We start from the raw sequence: 18,803 nt of genomic DNA, 5'->3' as shown, positions 1-18,803 counted from the left end.
TGGCACTGTCTTAGTAATATATCTTTGAATCCTTTTGTTTGTGGTCTGTAGCAAGAGCTGGTTGTCATTTCTGCACAGTACTGAGACAAGGCAAAGCCCTTCCATTTTTCATTACTAAAGGAAGCACAGTGGTGTGATAGAACTGGTTTAAAAAATCTTATTTGTGAGAGTAAATCAAATTTTAATTTTTTCTGCCTCAACTGATCATACAACAGTCTTCCCTTCACACTATAATTATGCTTTTGCCATCATTTTTTCATACTCTTTTATTATTTAAAGTAGCTCTGTGGATACCTGTTCATTTGTCTAACATATATCCACTAATTACCTACTATGTGTCAGATACTTTTTTCATACAAAATTGAATATAAGTATTAAAAAAATTTGTTAGGTGGCTTCACAAATGTCGATTTAAAAACATTCTTTATGCATGTGGTTGAATGAAATAAAGAAAAGGCACTTCTTTTCTTTGTTTCACTCTTAACTATAAGAATGAAGCAGAGCAAGATTTCTGTTTCAGTACTTAGAGTAACTATTGAGAAATAGAATTTGTTTCTGAAAAACAATGTTTGAAATGATAGAAAGCAAAACCTACAAAATTTAGCAAACTGCCCTAATACCATGTTGGATTGCAAGAGATAATATTCCTAACAACCTCTACAAACAAGTTTTCCAGTGTTTTTTGAGCTGCCAAAACTGTCTTTCTGAGTTTGATTTCGGCTCAGTTGTGGGTACCTGCACTCTAAGATTTAGCCTGTTTGGCAGGGCATGACTGTCTATCTATCTGTCAGATCCACATGTTTCTGAAGCAGACCGATCTGAGATCTTAAAGATAGCTTCTTATTAGTGAAAGGGTATGTTAGATATTATATCATATAAACATTTCATTACTGGAGTTTAATTGTATTAATTTCTTATTCAGGGTTTAAAGAGCATAACAAAGAAATGACTACTTTGTCATTCTATTTCTTACAAAATATAATTATTTATATTAGATTAATATCTCAAGTTTCTTTTAAAGTAAGAATTCTTGTTTTATTTAATGTTGGCTTTATTCATGTCAATGGCATCATCTTATTGCCTATTAAATTCATTTGAATTAAGTACCATGTTATTCCATTAAGGAAAATAAATCAGGTCATCTGGGCCTGTTTTGAACAAATAAAGCAGGTTTAAATAACCTAAATCTGAATGGATTGGGAACTAGCATTCAAAAAGCAACTGACATGTCACGAGATAGCCAGATGGCTGACTTTGAAACATAGCTAGCATCTTAAGCCTTTATATCTTGCCTTTAAAAGTATAGTTTCCCTTAATTCTAAGTTTCAAATGTTAGTATCTGCATCTATGTGGTTTTATTTTTTATATCACCAGGCACATTTATCTTATTTATTGTAATTATGTATTGTTATATATCTTTTCTAACATATTGTACGGCTCCTGCTGGTGGCGAGGATTTTTCTCATGCTCTTTCTCCATCCCTTGTGCTTAGATAGTGGTCTGGCAAACATGAAACCTTAAAAATAATGTGTAGATACCCAATACAGGAGCACTCAGATTCATAAAGCAAGTCCGCAGAAACCTACAAAGAGACTTAGACTCCCACACAATAATAATGGGAGACTTTAGCACCCCACTGTCAATATTAGACAGATCAACAAGGCAGAAAGTTAACAAGGATATCCAGGATCTAATAGACACTGATCTAATAGACAGGATCTAAGCGGACCTAATAGACACCTACAGAACTCTCCACCTCAAACAAAAAGAATATACATTCTTCTCAGCAGCACATTGCACTTATTCCAAAATTGACCACATAGTTGGAAGTAAAGAACTCCTCAGCAAATGTAGAAGAACAGAAATTATAACAAACTGTCTCTCAGACCACAGTGCAATCAAACTAGAACTCAGGATTGAGAAACTCACTCAAAATCGCTCAACTACATGGAAACTGAACAACCTGCTTCTGAATGATTACTGGGTACATAACGAAATGAAGGCAGAAATAAAGATGTTCTTTGAAACCAATGAGAACAAAGATACAACATACCAGAATCTCTGGGACACATTTAAAACAGTGTGTAGAGGGAAATTTATAGCACTAAATGCTCACAAGAGAAAGCAGGAGAGATCTAACATCCTAACATCACAATTAAAAGAACTGGAGAAGCAAGAGCAAACACATTCAAAAACTAGCAGAAGGCAAGAAATAACTAAGATCAGAGCAGAACTGAAGGAGATAGACACAAAAAACCCTTCAAAAAATCAGTGAATCCAGTAGCTGGTTTTTTGAAAAGACCAACAAAATTGATAGATCTCTAGCAAGACTAATAAAGAAGAAAAGAGAGAAGAATCAAATAGACGCAATAAAAAATGCTAAAGGGGATATCACAACCGATCCCACAGAAATACAAACTACCATCAAAGAATACAATAAACACCTGTACGTAAATAAACGAGAAAATCTAGAAGAAATGGATAAATTCCTGGACATAAACACCCTCCCAAGACTAAACCAGGAAGAAGTTGAATCTCTGAATAGATCAATAAAAGGCTCTAAAATTGAGAGAATAATTGACAGCATACCAACAAAAAAAGCCCAGCACCAGATGGATCCACAGCCGAATTCTACCAGAGATACAAGGAGGAGCTGGTACCATTCCCCCTGAAACTATTCCAATCAATAGAAAAAGGGAATCCTCCCTAACTCATTTTATGAGGCGAGCATCATCCTGATACCAAAGCCTGGCAGAGACACAACAAAAAGAGAGAATTTTAGACCAATATCCCTGATGAACATTGATGCAAAAATCCTCAATAAAATACTGGCAAACCAAATCCAGCAGCACATCAAAAAGCTTATCCACCACGATCAAGTGCGCTTCATCCCTGGGATGCAAGGCTGGTTCAATATACACAAATCAATAAATGTAATCTAACATGTAAACAGAACCAAAGACAAAAACCACATGATTATCTCAATAGATGCAGAAAAGGCCTTTGACAAAATTAAACAGCTCTTTATGCTAAAAACTCTCAATAAATTAGGTATTGATGGGACATATCTCAAAATAATAAGAACAATTTATGACAAACCTACAGCCAAGATCATACTGAATGAGCAAAACCTGGAAGCATTCCCTTTGAAAACTGGCACAAGATAGGGATGCCCTCTCTCACCACTCCTATTCAACATAGTTTTGGAAGTTCTGGTTAGGGCAATCAAGCGGGAGAAAGAAATAAAGTGTATTCAATTAGGAAAAGAGGAAGTCAAATTGTCCCTGTTTGCAGATGACATGATTGTAGAAAACCCCATCATCTCAGCCCAAAATCTCCTTAAACTGATAAGCAACTTCAGCAAAGTCTCAGGATACAAAATCAATATGCAAAAATCACAAGCATTCTTATACACCAATAACAGACAAACAGAGAGCCAAATCATGAGTGAACTCCCATTCACAATTGCTTCAAAGAGGAAAAAATACCTAGGAATCCAACTTACAAGGGATGTGAAGGACCTCTTCAAGGAGAACTACAAACCACTGCTCAGTGGAATAAAAGAGGACACAAACAAATGGAAGAATATTCCACGCTCATGGATAGGAAGAATCAATATCGTGAAAATGGCCATACTGCCCAAGGTAATTTATAGATTCAATGCCATCCCCATCAAGCTACCAATGACTTTCTTCACAGAATTGGATAAAACTACTTTAAAGTTCATATGGTACCAAAAAAGAGCCTACATTCCCAAGCCAATCCTAAGCCGAAAGAACAAAGCTGGAGGCATCACGTTACCTGACTTGAAACTATACTACAAGGCTACAGTAACCAAAACAGCATGGTACTGGTACCACAACAGAGATATAGACCAGTGGAACAGAACAGAGCCCTCAGAAATAATACCACACACCTACAACCATCTGATCTTTGACAAATCTGACAGAAACAAGAAATGGGGAAAGGATTCTCTATTTAATAAATGGTGCTGGGAAAACTGGCTAGCCATAGGCAGAAAACTGAAACTGGATCCCTTCCTTACAACTCATAGAAAAAGTAATTCAAGATGGATTAAAAACTTAAATGTTAGACCTAAAACCATAAAAACCCTTGAAGAAAACCTAGGCAATACCATTCAGGACATAGGAATGGGCAACGACTTCATGTCTAAAATACCAAAAGCAATGGCAACAAAAGCCAAAATTGATAAATGGGATCTAATTAAACTAAAGAGCTTCTGCACAGCAAAAGAAACTACCATCAGAGTGAACAGGCAACCTACAGAATGGGAAATAATTTTGCAATCTACTCATCTGACAAAGGGCTAAGATCCAGAATCTACCAAGAACTCAAACAAATTTACAAGAAAAAAAAATACCCCATCAAAAAGTGGGCAAAGGATATGAAGAGACACTTCTCAAAAGAAGACATTCATGCAACCAACAGACACATGAAAAAATGCTCATCATCACTGGCTGTCAGAGAAATGCAAATCAAAACCACAATGAGATACCATCTCACACCAGTTAGAGTGGTGATCATTAAAAAGTCAGGAAACAACAGGTGCTGGAGAGGATGTGGAGAAATAGGAAAACTTTTACTCTGTTGGTGGGACTGTAAACTAGTTCAATCATTGTGGAAGACAGTGTGGCGATTCCTCAAGGATCTAGAACTAGAAATACCATCTGACCCAGCCTCCCATTACTGGGGATATACCCAAAGGATTATAAATCATGCTACTATAAGGACAAATGCACACGTATGTTTATTGTGGCACTGTTCACAATAGAAAAGACTTGGAACCAACCCAAATGTCCAGCAATGATAGACTGGATTAAGAAAATGTGGCACATATACACCATGGAACACTATGCAGCCAGAAAAAAGGATGAGTTCATGTCCTTTGTAGGGACATGGATGGAGTTGGAAACCATAATTCTCAGCAAACTATCACAAGGACAAAAAATCAAACACTGCATATTCTCACTCATAGGTGGGAATTGAGCAATGAGAACCCTTGGACACAGGAAGGAGAACATAACACACTGGGGCCTGTTATGGGGTGCATGGAGTGGGGAGGGATAGCATTAGGAGATATACCTAATGTAAATGATGAGTTAATGGGTGCAGCACACCAACATGGCACATGTATACATATGTAACAAACCTGCACATTGTGCACATGTACCCTAGAACTTATAGTAGAAAAAAAAAATGTGTAGAAAGTACAAATTAATACTTTAAAAATGATAATTATTTTCTCATGGTTAAAGAGGATTATTATGTTAAAATTTACTGTTACTCTCTCACCAGCTTGATATATATGTTTTCCCCTGAAATTTCAAGTTCATAGAAGAATAAAAGGTGGGGCTTCAAGATGACTGATAAGAGGAAGGCATCTGATATTCACCCCTCCACAAAGAAGAACCAAAATAGCAAGTAGCTGATCACACTTCAGATAGATCACCTTAGAGAGAATGCTGGAGTTCAACAGAGCAGAGACAGGAAATACCTAAGGCAAGGAAAGAGAGGGAAGTGAGGCAGCTTGCTTCACTGGGATTGGCTGGGAGCCTGGAACAGCTCCCCAGTGCCAGGAAAGGGTGAGTAAGTGGCTCCCCAGCAGTCCACATTCACACTGTGGACTCCTGCACCCTTCCACCCGTGTGGGCCCTAAAAGCTGCCTGGAGACCACAAGACAACATTGCTTCAGAGAGGGAGCTTATGCTGATCAATCTGAAATGTGATTATCTACTTCAGCATGAGCTTACCCACACACCCCTGAGTCTCAAGCAGCTGCAGCTCAGTGCTATTTTGAGAGCACAGGTTAGCCAGACTCTATTCAGTTTTGGGGCACAACAGCCTTGGCATCTCCACATTCTTAGGGCAGAAGTGTAAGCCACTGGCAGCAGTCCACATTCCCACTGTAGTTATCTCCAGTAGCAGAACCCACACATATTTAAAAGTGCCCTAGGAAAGGCTACCCTATTGAAGCTGCCACCTGGGGCCAAAACACATGTTCCCCAGCTGTTTATTTACAGCTACTGCCACTGAAAGCAACCCCAGCCTCCCCATCAACAGGGCAGCAGCACAGCAGCACAACAGCACACAAGCCCAGCTGCTGCTTCCCCTACCTGAGCCTTCCACCAGGGGCCTGGGGTTTACCCCATTCCTCTCCACCACAGCCAGCACGTGCACACACAACTAGGGGACCTGACGACAGGCATGCTCCACCTGACTCTACCCCGCCCCCACATCCCCACTCATGCCTAAGCATGCCTTCCAGGGGCCTGGGGCTGTCATGCCCCATCTAACACATAATTACTTCTCCTGGGGCCTAAGATGGAGCCAACCCAATCCAACACTACCACAACAGCTGGCACCCACCTGTATATACCACCAGTGGGCCTGGGGACTGGCCTATGCAGCCCAAGGCAGCTACTGCCAATATCAGTGCAGACTGCTTGAGAGTGAGGGAATGATCCCACCATTGCTATTGCCGTTGTCCATGCCATGTCCACTACTCAGGGACCCAAGTGTCTGGCAACCCACACAGCCCACAAGTGCCACTGCTGGCACCTGAGAAAGCTGCCCGGAGGTCCAAGAGTTGATCTGCCCTGAAGTGCTAACACTGGTGCCAGTGTACACTGGAACTACTCTGGAACCCAAGAACATGCACAGTAGGCCCACTGAGGCCACCACTGGGGCCCATGAACAGGCCTACCTAGGATTCCTCATACACAGCAAAACTTCACCATGGCCTCCTAAGACACTGAGGAAACATAGACCCTACTGACACTGTGACATTGTTTACAGCTGAAAAAATCATGCAAAGACTACACTACTGCATGTACCCAGAATCAAAGCCTAAGTGCTCTACTCACCCAACAGCATAGACACATCTGTAGGAAAAATCTCCTCCCTCATGAAAAAAAAAAAAAATTCAAAAGTGACTGACCAACCAGACGTGCAGATGTAAGGGCACAGGAGAAGGACATAGGAAAAGCAAGGAAACATGACACCTCCAAAGGAAACCATTCTCTCTCCAGCAACAGATTCCAGCCAAAAAGAAATCTTTAAAACACTGGAAACAGAGCTCAAAATAATAATAATAAAGAACTAAGTGAAATACAGGAGAACTCAGAAAAATAATCCAAAGAAATTAGAAAAAGCAAGTGAAGATATGGATGAGAAATTTACCAAAGAGATAGATATCATAAAAATAAAACAAACAGAAATGATGTAACAGAAGAATCTATTGAATAAAACACAAAATAGATTCAGAAGCTTCAACAACAGACTATATCAAGCAGAAGAAAAAAATTCAAAAGTTGAATATAGGTCTTTTGAAGTAAGTCAGTAAGACAAAAATAAAGAAAAAAGAACTTAAAAATGGAAACAAGCCTATGTGACATATGGGACAGCATAAAAAAAAAATATGTGACCAAATATTTGAATTTTGGGTGAACCAGAAGGTGAAGAGGAAATAAAATGGATAGAAAAACTATTTAATGAAACAATAGATGAAAATTTCCCATGTCTAGGGAGAGATTTAGGCACCCAAATACAGAAATAAAACCCAAAAGCTGTTTTTTTGAAATGATAAACAAAATTGATATACCACTAGCTAGACTAACCAAGAAAAAAGAGAGATGACCCAATTAAACACACTCAGAAGCAAACAAAAATAGACTAGGTATACGATACTGATACCATGGAAATACAAAAGATCATTAGAAACTATTATGAACAACTACATACTAACAAACTGAAAAACGTAAAGGAAATAGATAAAGCCTTGGATGCATACAACCTGCCAAGATTGAATAAAAAAGAATTAGACAACCTGAAAAGACCAATAATGAGTAATGAATTTGAATCAGTAGTAAAAACTCTCCCAACAAGGAAACATCAGGACTGGATGATTTCACTGCTGAATTTTACCAAATTTTCAAAGAAGAACATAAATTGTCCTCAAACTATTCTAAAAAATTAAAGAGGAGGGAATTCTTCCTAACTCATTTTATGAGACCAGCATTACCCTGATACCAAAACCAGACCTGTTCTATGTTCATGGATGGAAATAATTAACATCACTGAAATAAACATACTACCCAAAGCAAACTACAGATTCAATGCAATTCCTATCAAAATACTAATGCCATTTTTCACAGAAACAGCACAGCAAAGGAAATAATCAGCAGGGTGAAATTTGTGGAATGGGAGAAAATATTTGCAAACTGTTTTCCTGAAAGAAGACATATTTGCAATATACAAAGAACTAGAACAACTCAACAGGAAACATAAATAATTCCACTCAAAAGTGGGCAAAAGTCATGAATAGACACTTCTTAAAAGAAGACATACAAATGGCCAACAGGTATATGAAAAAACGTCAACATTACTAATTTTATTTTTATTTTTTTTTGACAAACGTCCATACTGTTTTCTATAGTGGCTGTTCTAATATACTTTCCCACTGACAGTAGATAAGTGTTCCATTGTCTTTTTGTCCTTGTTAGCACATGTTATTTTTTGACTATTTAATAGTAGTCATCCTAACTAGGGTAAAATGATGTCTCATTGTGATTTTGACTTGCATTTTCCTGATGATTTAGGAAAAATTGAGAAGAATGTAATACAAAAGAAGCACAAAATGAGAATAGAATAAAAAATAAAAGGACTTTACATTTGTAAAGCATTTTTCAGTTTATTAACCATATTCTCACAAGTTTTCTCATGTTATATTTGCAAAACCTCAGTGGCAAAGTAGGAATCATTCTTCTTGTTTTATACAAACTGAGTCTCAGAGAAAATTCAGAAGTCAATTCATGACAAAAATAAGCTAATAAATGGAGGAAGCAGGGTTCAAACACATTTTTGTTATTTTCACATCCCTTCATTTTTCTACCAGTAGGTGCTACATTTTGGGAGTAGATGTTCTGCAGAGGACCAAGCAATCAGGGTAGATCCTCATGTTGAGACTACAATAAGAAAGGAATAAAAATCTTAAAATAGATCAGGGGCGGAGCAAGATGGCCAAATAGGAGAGCTCCAGTCTCCAACTCCCAGCGCGAGCAACACAGAAGACCGGTGATTTCTGCATTTTCAATTGAGGTACTGGGTTCATCTCACTAGGGAGTGCCGGACAATCGGTGCTGGTCAGCTGCAGCAGCCCGACCAGCGAGAGCTGAAGCAGGGTGAGGCATCGCCTCACCTGGGAAGCACAAGGGGAAAGGGAATCCCTTTTCCTAGCCAGGAGAACTGAGACACACAACACCTGGAAAATTGGGTAACTCCCACCCCAATACTGCGCTTTAAGCAAACAGGCACACCAGGAGATTATATCCCACACCTGGCCGGGAGGGTCCCACGCCCACGGAGCCTCCCTCATTGCTAGCACAGCAGTATGCTGTCTAACCGCAAGGCAGCAGCGAGGCTGGGGGAGGGGCGCCCGCCATTGCTGAGGCTTAAGTAGGTAAACAAAGCCGCTGGGAAGCTCGAACTGGGTGGAGCTCACAGCAGCTCAAGGAAACCTGCCTGTCTCTGTAGACTCCACCTCTGGGGACAGGGCATACTAAACAACCACAAAAGCAGCAGAAACCTCTGCAGATGCAAACGACTCTGTCTGACAGCTTTGAAGAGAGCAGTGGATCTCCCAACACGGAGGTTGAGATCTGAGAAGGGACAGACTGCCTGCTCAAGTGGGTCACTGACCCCTGAGTAGCCTAACTGGGAGACATCCCCCACTAGGGGCAGTCTGACACCCCACACCTCACAGGGTGGAGTACATCCCTGAGAGGAAGCCTCCAAAGCAAGAATCAGACAGGGATACTCGCTGTTCGGCAATATTCTATCTTCTGCAGCCTCTGCTGCTGACACGCAGGCAAACAGGGTCTGGAGTGGACCTCAAGCAATCTGCAACAGACCTACAGCTGAGGGTCCTGACTGTTAGAAGGAAAACTATCAAACAGGAAGGACACCTACACCAAAACCCCATCAGTACGTCACCATCATCATCAAAGACCAGAGGCAGATAAAACCACAAAGATGGGGAAAAAGCAGGGCAGAAAAGCTGGAAATTCAAAAAATAAGAGCGCATCTCCCCTGGCAAAGGAACGCAGCTCATCACAAGCAACGGATCAAAGTTTGACGGAGAATGACTTTGACGAGATGAGAGAAGAAGGCTTCAGTCCATCAAACTTCTCAGAGCTAAAGGAGGAATTACATACCCAGCGCAAAGAAACTAAAAATCTTGAAAAAAAAAGTGGAAGAATTGATGGCTAGAGTAATTAATGCAGAGAAGGTCATAAATGAAATGAAAGAGATGAAAACCATGACACGAGAAATACGTGACAAATGCACAAGCTTCAGTAACCGACTCGATCAACTGGAAGAAAGAGTATCAACAATTGAGGATCAAATGAATGAAATGAAGCCAGAAGAGAAACCAAAACAAGAAAGAAGAAAAATAAATGAACAAAGCCTGCAAGAAGTATGGGATTATGTAAAAAGACCAAATCTACGTCTGATAGGGGTGCCTGAAAGTGAGGGGGAAAATGGAACCAAGTTGAAAAACACTCTTCAGGATATCATCCAGGAGAACTTCCCCAACCTAGTAGGGCAGGCCAACATTCAAATCCAGGAAATACAGAGAACGCCACAAAGATACTCCTCGAGAAGAGCGACTCCAAGACACATAATTGCCAGATTCACCAAAGTTGAAATGAAGGAAAAAATCTTAAGGGCAGCCAGAGAGAAAGGTTGGGTTACCCACAAAGGGAAGCCCATCAGACTAACAGCAGATCTCTCGGCAGAAACTCTCCAAGCCAGAAGAGAGTGGGGGCCAATATTCAACATTCTTAAAGAAAAGAATTTTCAACCCAGAATTTCATATCCAGCCAAACTAAGTTTCATAAGTGAAGGAGAAATAAAATCCTTTACGGATAAGCAAATGCTTAGAGATTTTGTCACCACTAGGCCTGCCTTACAAGAGACCCTGAAGGAAGCACTAAACATGGAAAGGAACAACCGGTACCAGCCATTGCAAAAACACTCAAATGTGAAGACCATTTAGGCTAGGAAGAAACTGCATCAACTAACGAGCAAAATAACCAGTTAATATCATAATGACAGGATCAAGTTCATACATAACAATATTAACCTTAAATGTAAATGGACTAAATGCTCCAATTAAAAGACACAGACTGGCAAACTGGATAAAGAGTCAAGACCCATCAGTCTGCTGTATTCAGAAGACCCATCTCACATGCAGAGACATACATAGGCTCAAAATAAAGGGATGGAGGAAGATTTACCAAGCAAAAGGAGAACAAAAAAAAGCAGGGGTTGCAATACTAGTCTCTGATAAAACAGACTTTAAACCATCAAATATCAAAAGGGACAAAGAAGGCCATTACATAATGGTAAAGGGATCAATTCAACAGGAAGAGCTAACTATCCTAAATATATATGCACCCAATACAGGAGCACCCAGATTCATAAAGCAAGTCCTTAGAGACTTACAAAGAGACTTAGACTCCCATACAATAATAATGGGAGACTTCAGCACTCCGCTGTGAACATTAGACAGATCAATGAGACAGAAAGTTAACAAGGATATCCAGGAATTGAACTCATCGCTGCAGCAAGCAGACCTAATAGACATCTATAGAACTCTCCTCCCCAAATCAACAGAATATACATTCTTCTCAGCACCACATCGCACTTATTCCAAAATTGACCACATAATTGGAAGTAAAGCACTCCTTAGCAAATGTACAAGAACAGAAATTATAACAAACTGTCTCTCAGACCACAGGGCAATCAAACTAGAACTCAGGACTAAGAAACTCAATCAAAACCACTCAACTACATGGAAACTGAACAACCTGCTCCTGAATGGCTACTGGGTACATAAGGAAATGAAAGCAGAAATAAAGATGTTCTTTGAAATCAATGAGAACAAAGATACAACATACCAGAATCTCTGGGACACATTTAAAGCAGTGTGTAGAGGGAAATTTATAGCACTAAATGCCCACAAGAGAAAGCAGGAAAGATCTAAAATTGACACTCTAACATCACAATTAAAAGAACTGGAGAAGCAAGAGCAAACGCATTCAAAAGCTAGCAGAAGGCAAGAAATAACTAAGATCAGAGCAGAACTGAAGGAGATAGAGACACAAAAAACCCTCCAAAAAATCAATGAATCCAGGAGTTGGTTTTGTGAAAAGATCAACAAAATTGACAGACCTCTAGCAAGACTAATAAAGAAGAAAAGAGAGAAGAATCAAACCGACGCAATAAAAAATGATAAAGGGGATATCACCACCGACCCCACAGAAATACAAACTACCATCAGAGAATACTATAAACACCTCTACGCAAATAAACTAGAAAATCTAGAAGAAATGGATAATTTCCTGGACACTTACACTCTTCCAAGACTAAACCAGGAAGAAGTTGAATCCCTGAATAGACCAATAGCAGGCTCTGAAATTGAGGCAATAATTAATAGCCTACCAACCAAAAAAAGTCCAGGACCAGATGGATTCACAGCTGAATTCTACCAGAGGTACAAGGAGGAGCTGGTACCATTCCTTCTGAAACTATTCCAATCAATAGAAAAAGAGGGAATCCTCCCTAACTCATTTTATGAGGCCAACATCATCCTGATACCAAAGCCTGGCAGAGACACAACAAAAAAAGAGAATTTTAGACCAATATCCCTGATGAACATCGATGCAAAAATCCTCAATAAAATGCTGGCAAACTGGATTCAGCAGCACATCAAAAAGCTTATCCACCATGATCAAGTGGGCTTCATCCCTGGGATGCAAGGCTGGTCCAACATTTGCAAATCAATCAACATAATCCAGCATATAAACAGAACCAAAGACAAGAACCACATGATTATCTCAATAGATGCAGAAAAGGCTTTTGACAAAATTCAACAGCCCTTCATGCTAAAAACGCTCAATAAATTCGGTATTGATGGAACGTACCTCAAAATAATAAGAGCTATTTATGACAAACCCACAGCCAATATCATACTGAATGGGCAAAAACTGGAAAAATTCCCTTTGAAAACTGGCACAAGACAGGGATGCCCTCTCTCACCACTCCTATTCAACATAGTGTTGGAAGTTCTGGCTAGGGCAATCAGGCAAGAGAAAGAAATCAAGGGTATTCAGTTAGGAAAAGAAGAAGTCAAATTATCCCTGTTTGCAGATGACATGATTGTATATTTAGAAAACCCCATTGTCTCAGCCCAAAATCTCCTTAAGCTGATAAGCAACTTCAGCAAAGTCTCAGGATACAAAATTAATGTGCAAAAATCACAAGCATTCTTATACACCAGTAACAGACAAACAGAGAGCCAAATCATGAATGAACTTCCATTCTCAATCTCTTCAAAGAGAATAAAATACCTAGGAATCCAACTGACAAGGGATGTAAAGGACCTCTTCAAGGAGAACTACAAACCACTGCTCAGTGAAATAAAAGAGGACACAAACAAATGGAAGAACATACCATGCTCATGGATAGGAAGAATCAATATCGTGAAAATGGCCATACTGCCCAAGGTAATTTATAGATTCAATGCCATCCCAATCAAGCTACCAATTACTTTCTTCACAGAATTTTAAAAAACTGCTTTAGAGTTCATATGGATCCAAAAAAGAGCCCGCATTGCCAAGACAATGCTAAGTAAAAAGAACAAAGCTGGAGGCATCACACTATGTGACTTCAAACTATACTACAAGGCTACAGTAACCAAAACAGCATGGTACTGGTACCAAAACAGAGATATAGACCAATGGAACAGAACAGAGTCCTCAGAAATAATACCACACATCTACAGCCATTTGATCTTTGACAAATCTGAGAGAAACAAGAAATGGAGAAAGGATTTCCTATTTAATAAATGGTGCTGGGAAAATTGGCTAGCCATAAGTAGAAAGCTGAAACTGGATCCTTTCCTTACTCCTTATACAAAAATTAATTCAAGATGGATTAGAGACTTAAATGTTAGACGTAATACCATAAAAACCCTAGAGGAAAACCTAGGTAGTACCATTCAGGACATAGGCATGGGCAAAGAATTCATGTCTAAAACACCAAAAGCAATGGCAGCAAAAGCCAAAATTGACAAATGGGATCTCATTAAACTAAAGAGCTTCTGTACAGCAAAAGAAACTACCATCAGAGTGAACAGGCAACCTACAGAATGGGAGAAAATTTTTGCAATCTACTCATCTGACAAAGGGCTAATATCCAGAACCTACAAAGAACTCAAACAAATTTACAAGAAAAAAACAAACAACCCCATCAAAAAGTGGGCAAAGGATATGAACAGACATTTCTCAAAAGAAGACATTCATACAGCCAACAGACACATGAAAAAATGCTCATCATCACTGGCCATCAGAGAAATGCAAATCAAAACCACAGTGAGATACCATCTCACACCAGTTAGAATGGCGATCATTAAAAAGTCAGGAAACAACAGGTGCTGGAGAGGATGTGGAGAAATAGGATCACTTTTACACTGTTGGTGGGATTGTAAACTAGTTCAACCATTATGGAAAACAGTATGGCGATTCCTCAAAGATCTAGAACTAGAAGTACCATATGACCCAGCCATCCCATTACTGGTTATATACCCAAAGGATTATAAATCATGCTGCTATAAAGACACATGCACACGTATGTTTCTTGCGGCACTATTCACAATAGCAAAGACTTGGAATCAACGCAAATGTCCATCAGTGACAGACTGGATTAAGAAAATGTGGCACATATACACCATGGAATACTATGCAGCCATAAAAAAGGATGAGTTTGTGTCCTTTGTAGGGACATGGATGCAGCTGGAAACCATCATTCTTAGCTAACTATCACAAGAACAGAAAACCAAACACCCTATGTTCTCACTCATAGGTGGGAACTGAACAATGAGATCACTTGGACTCGGGAAGGGGGACATCACACACCGGGGCCTATCATGGGGAGGGGGGAGGGGGGAGGGATTGCACTGGGAGTTATACCTGCTGTAAATGACGAGTTGATGGGTGCTGACGAGTTGATGGGTGCAGCACACCAACATGGCACAAGTATACATATGTAACAAACCTGCACGTTATGCACATGTACCCTAGAACTTAAAGTATAATAATAATAAAAAATAAATTAAAAAAAAGAAAAAAAATCTTAAAATATACCCTAAACATAGTGCCACAGAGCTTAATCTGACTGTTTCTGAGTCATCATTAGCAGCAGTTTGTGCTTCTTCAATGCTTCATTTTTTATCATTTCCCTAACCTTAAATAGACACTCATTCTTGATTGACACATTTCTCTACTCTTACATGAACATTTCCAAATTGAGTTTAAACATTTTCAAACATTGATTTCTTTCTTTCACATCTTTTGTGAAGTTTTCTCTTATCTTTAACCCCACATTCAAACCTAAGTTGGGAATTCCTTACCAATGCTGAGGGTGTCTTATATCTTGTATTAGTTAGGGTTCTCTAGAAGGACAGAACTAATAGGGTAGATTTATATATGAAGGCGGTTTATTAAGGAGCATTGACTCATAGGATCACAAGTTGAAGTCCCACAATAGGCCATCTGCAAGCTGAGGAGCAAGGAAGCCAGTCTAAGTCTGAAAACCTCAAAAGTAGTGAAGACAACAGTGTAGCCTTGCCTGTGGCCAAAGGCCCAAGAGCCCCTGGCAAACCACTGGTGTATGTCCAAGCATCCAAAAGCTAAAGAACTTGGAGTCTGATTTTGGAGGGCAGGAAGCATCCAGCATGGGAGAAAAATGAAGGCTGGAAGACTCAGCAAGTCTGCTCATTCCACTTTCTTCTGCCTGCTTTATTCTAGTGGCATCGGCAGCTGATTCGATGGTGCCCACCCAGAACGAGAGTGGGTCTGTCTGCCTCTCTCAGTCCACTGACTCAAATGTTTATCTCCTTTGGCAACACCCTCACAGACACACCCAGGAACAATACATTGCTTCCTTCAATTCAATAAAGTTGACACTCAATATTAACCATCACATGTCTATTTCCAGAGCATACATACCGATAACACTTTAATTGTATTTATCTTTCACTTAACTATAAGGTCTTTCAGTTTGTTTTATTTAAGCATCAAACAAACAATATGTATGCCAGGGACTGTGTTAAATGCTGAAGATACAAAGTGCAGGGCAACTACCTCCTTATCTTTGACAAATTGAAAACCTAGTGGGAGAAAACAGACACACAGATTATTCAATGCAATGTGGAGGGTGCAGAGGCAAAGACTTGCAATGAATCTTTAGTGCACTCAGTGCACAGGGGTCAGGTGCAACTTGATTCCTCAACAGGAATGCCAAACTTTTAACTACACCCAAGATCCTGTATCTGTTTGATAAAGGCAAAATAAACAGGTATTGCTTGAAAGTCAAGTTAGATGCATTGAATGGCAACATACAGAGAAGTAGCCAGGATCTAGATCACGAAAGCCTTTTTAAAATCCCACCTAGTTTGAAATTTCCATGTGTTGAACAGTGTAGATCCTGCTCTATAAGAATTAAAGGGAAATCTTATTAAGCATATCAATTCTACCAGGGAAATCTGAATAAAGTAGGTTAAATACATTAATCTCCAGAAATTATGATGCAAAATTGATAGAACCCATGATTTTTATTTTCCAAAAGATGATTCTGATGTAAGACAAGGAATCAATGCCTTGGTAACGTTTGGTTTATTTTAAGTGGGTAAACCATAGGTTCGAATTATCTTGTAGGTAGATCCTTCAGTTAGAGGGGTGGAGGGAGAATCTGAAGGGTGCAAGCAAGACTGGATGATTTTCACTTTGAGAGTGCAAAACCTGAAAAGCCTCAAAAACTTGCTGTTCTGAACTTCTATGAACAGCTGCTTGGGAGCTGCAAGAAAGCTCACCATGACCTTCTGCCTATCCACAGGGAACTGCTGCTTAGAACTGCTATTATCCCACATGGAGCCCGCTCAGAAAACTGGCAACATCCCATGAGCACAAATAAGCATCAGAGAAATGCCATCTCATAAACAGACAGAAGCATTTGTGAACACAGCAGTAGGTCTGCTTGTCCACACTTGTCTTGGTGATTATAAGAATTATTCTTATATCCCCTTCTTGGGCATCTTTTTATAGTGATAATCATTCCCACACTACTCTGGACAGCTCTGTAAAAACAGACCCAACGTCCACCCACCTCCCATCTCTGGAATGATCTCTCAGTGACCAGGTATCCCCTTGGCCAACATACACATCTTTTTCTCAAATCAGTTTCTCCACATTTTTTTTTTTGCCTTGATTAAACCTTAAAAATGCTGTTCTGTTGTAATTTTCTCAAGTAGGAAATGTTATTTCCTACTTTTATGTTATTATATCTTCATGCATCTTTAACTATGAAGACATGGAATCTTCTTTTCTCAATCATTACTGTCCTTTCTATCCATCACCCTGCTCTGACTTCTCTTCCCTTTTTGACCACCTAGATTCTGAGATACTTTACTTCAACAATTATCTTGGAAATATTCTCAATTCTTTTTCCTCTAGTTTCTTTCATCATACAGCACTAGTAAACTTATCTTAGATATATTCTCCATTCTGTAATCCCAGCACTTTGGGAGGCCAATGTGGGCGGATCATGAGGTCAGGAGATCGAGACCAGCCTGGCTAATATGGTGAAACGCCATCTCTACTAAAAATACAAAAAATTAGTCAGCCATGGTGGTGCACACCGGTAGTCCCAGCTACTCAGGAGGCTGAGGCAGGAGAATCCAGGCTTGAACCCAGGAGGTGGAGGTTGCAGTGAGCTGAGATCGTGCCACTGCACTTCAGCCTGGGTGACAGAGCAAGACACTGTCTCAAAAATAAAATAAAATAAAATAAAGTAGACATATTCTCAATAATTTTTCCTCTAGTTTCTTTCATCATACAGCACTAGTAAGCTCCAGTGTGGATGCTCCCATATTACAGCCTCCATGACTTCTCCTCAACAGCCAAATATTGATAGAGAATGCCACAACATTCAGCTGCTTTGTTTCAATTAAATTAATATTCTTGCCCTCCCCTGACTTTATTTCTCTAGTAAGCTTGTTTTCCTGTTCCCACAGATGATTTCGTAGCTTTCCACTCCTACAGCCCCGCCATCCATTTTACAGATCTTCTTCTTTTAACTGCTAGCTAATGACCTCACCTCAGTTAAGGCCACCATTATTTCTTACCTGGGTTGCTGCAACTGCCTGCAGAGTAGTGTTTGATTTCATACTCCCCATCATCAATTCATTATCTATTTGTGGCAAAAATGTAGTTGGAATTGTGCTACCCAATTGCTTAAAATCTTTCAGTGGCTTCCCAATGCACTTAGAATACAATTCAAACTTGTTTCTACAGCTGTCTAGGGGCTGCATATCGGGCCTTTCCTGTCATAATTCTTTAGTCACATTAGTGCTTTTCTTAATGCCTCAAATATGCCAAGCTTTGTCCAACCATGGGTGTTTTTCTCTGCCTAGAATGCTTCTTGCCGACATTTTACCATTATTAAACACACAAATACATTTTTCTCTTTCATTACATCTCAGAAAAAATGTCTCATTTTCAGCCAGGCTTTCCTTAGCCACCATTTATCTAAAGTAGTCCTTGACTCTTATCTTCTGTATGACTCCCTAGTCTATTTCCTATTTTGCACAGAAGGAAGGCCACACAACCCAAATTTAGATGTAATAAAACTGCAGTGTGTTCCTATTCTCTGCTCAGTCCCTT

At 39.6% G+C, this 18,803-nt stretch overlaps 1 pseudogene; it reads right to left on the bottom strand.

The window, feature by feature from the left end:
* Nucleotides 1-18,451, bottom strand: part of LOC141408932 (non-histone chromosomal protein HMG-17 pseudogene) — a 119,012-nt pseudogene extending 100,561 nt beyond the window's left edge.
* Between the last annotated feature and the right edge of the window lie 352 nt (nt 18,452-18,803).

This window comes from Macaca fascicularis, chromosome 17 (genome assembly GCF_037993035.2).
Source record: "Macaca fascicularis isolate 582-1 chromosome 17, T2T-MFA8v1.1".
NCBI classification, from domain to species: Eukaryota; Metazoa; Chordata; class Mammalia; order Primates; family Cercopithecidae; genus Macaca; species Macaca fascicularis.
This window is presented reverse-complemented; position numbering and strand designations above follow the sequence as displayed.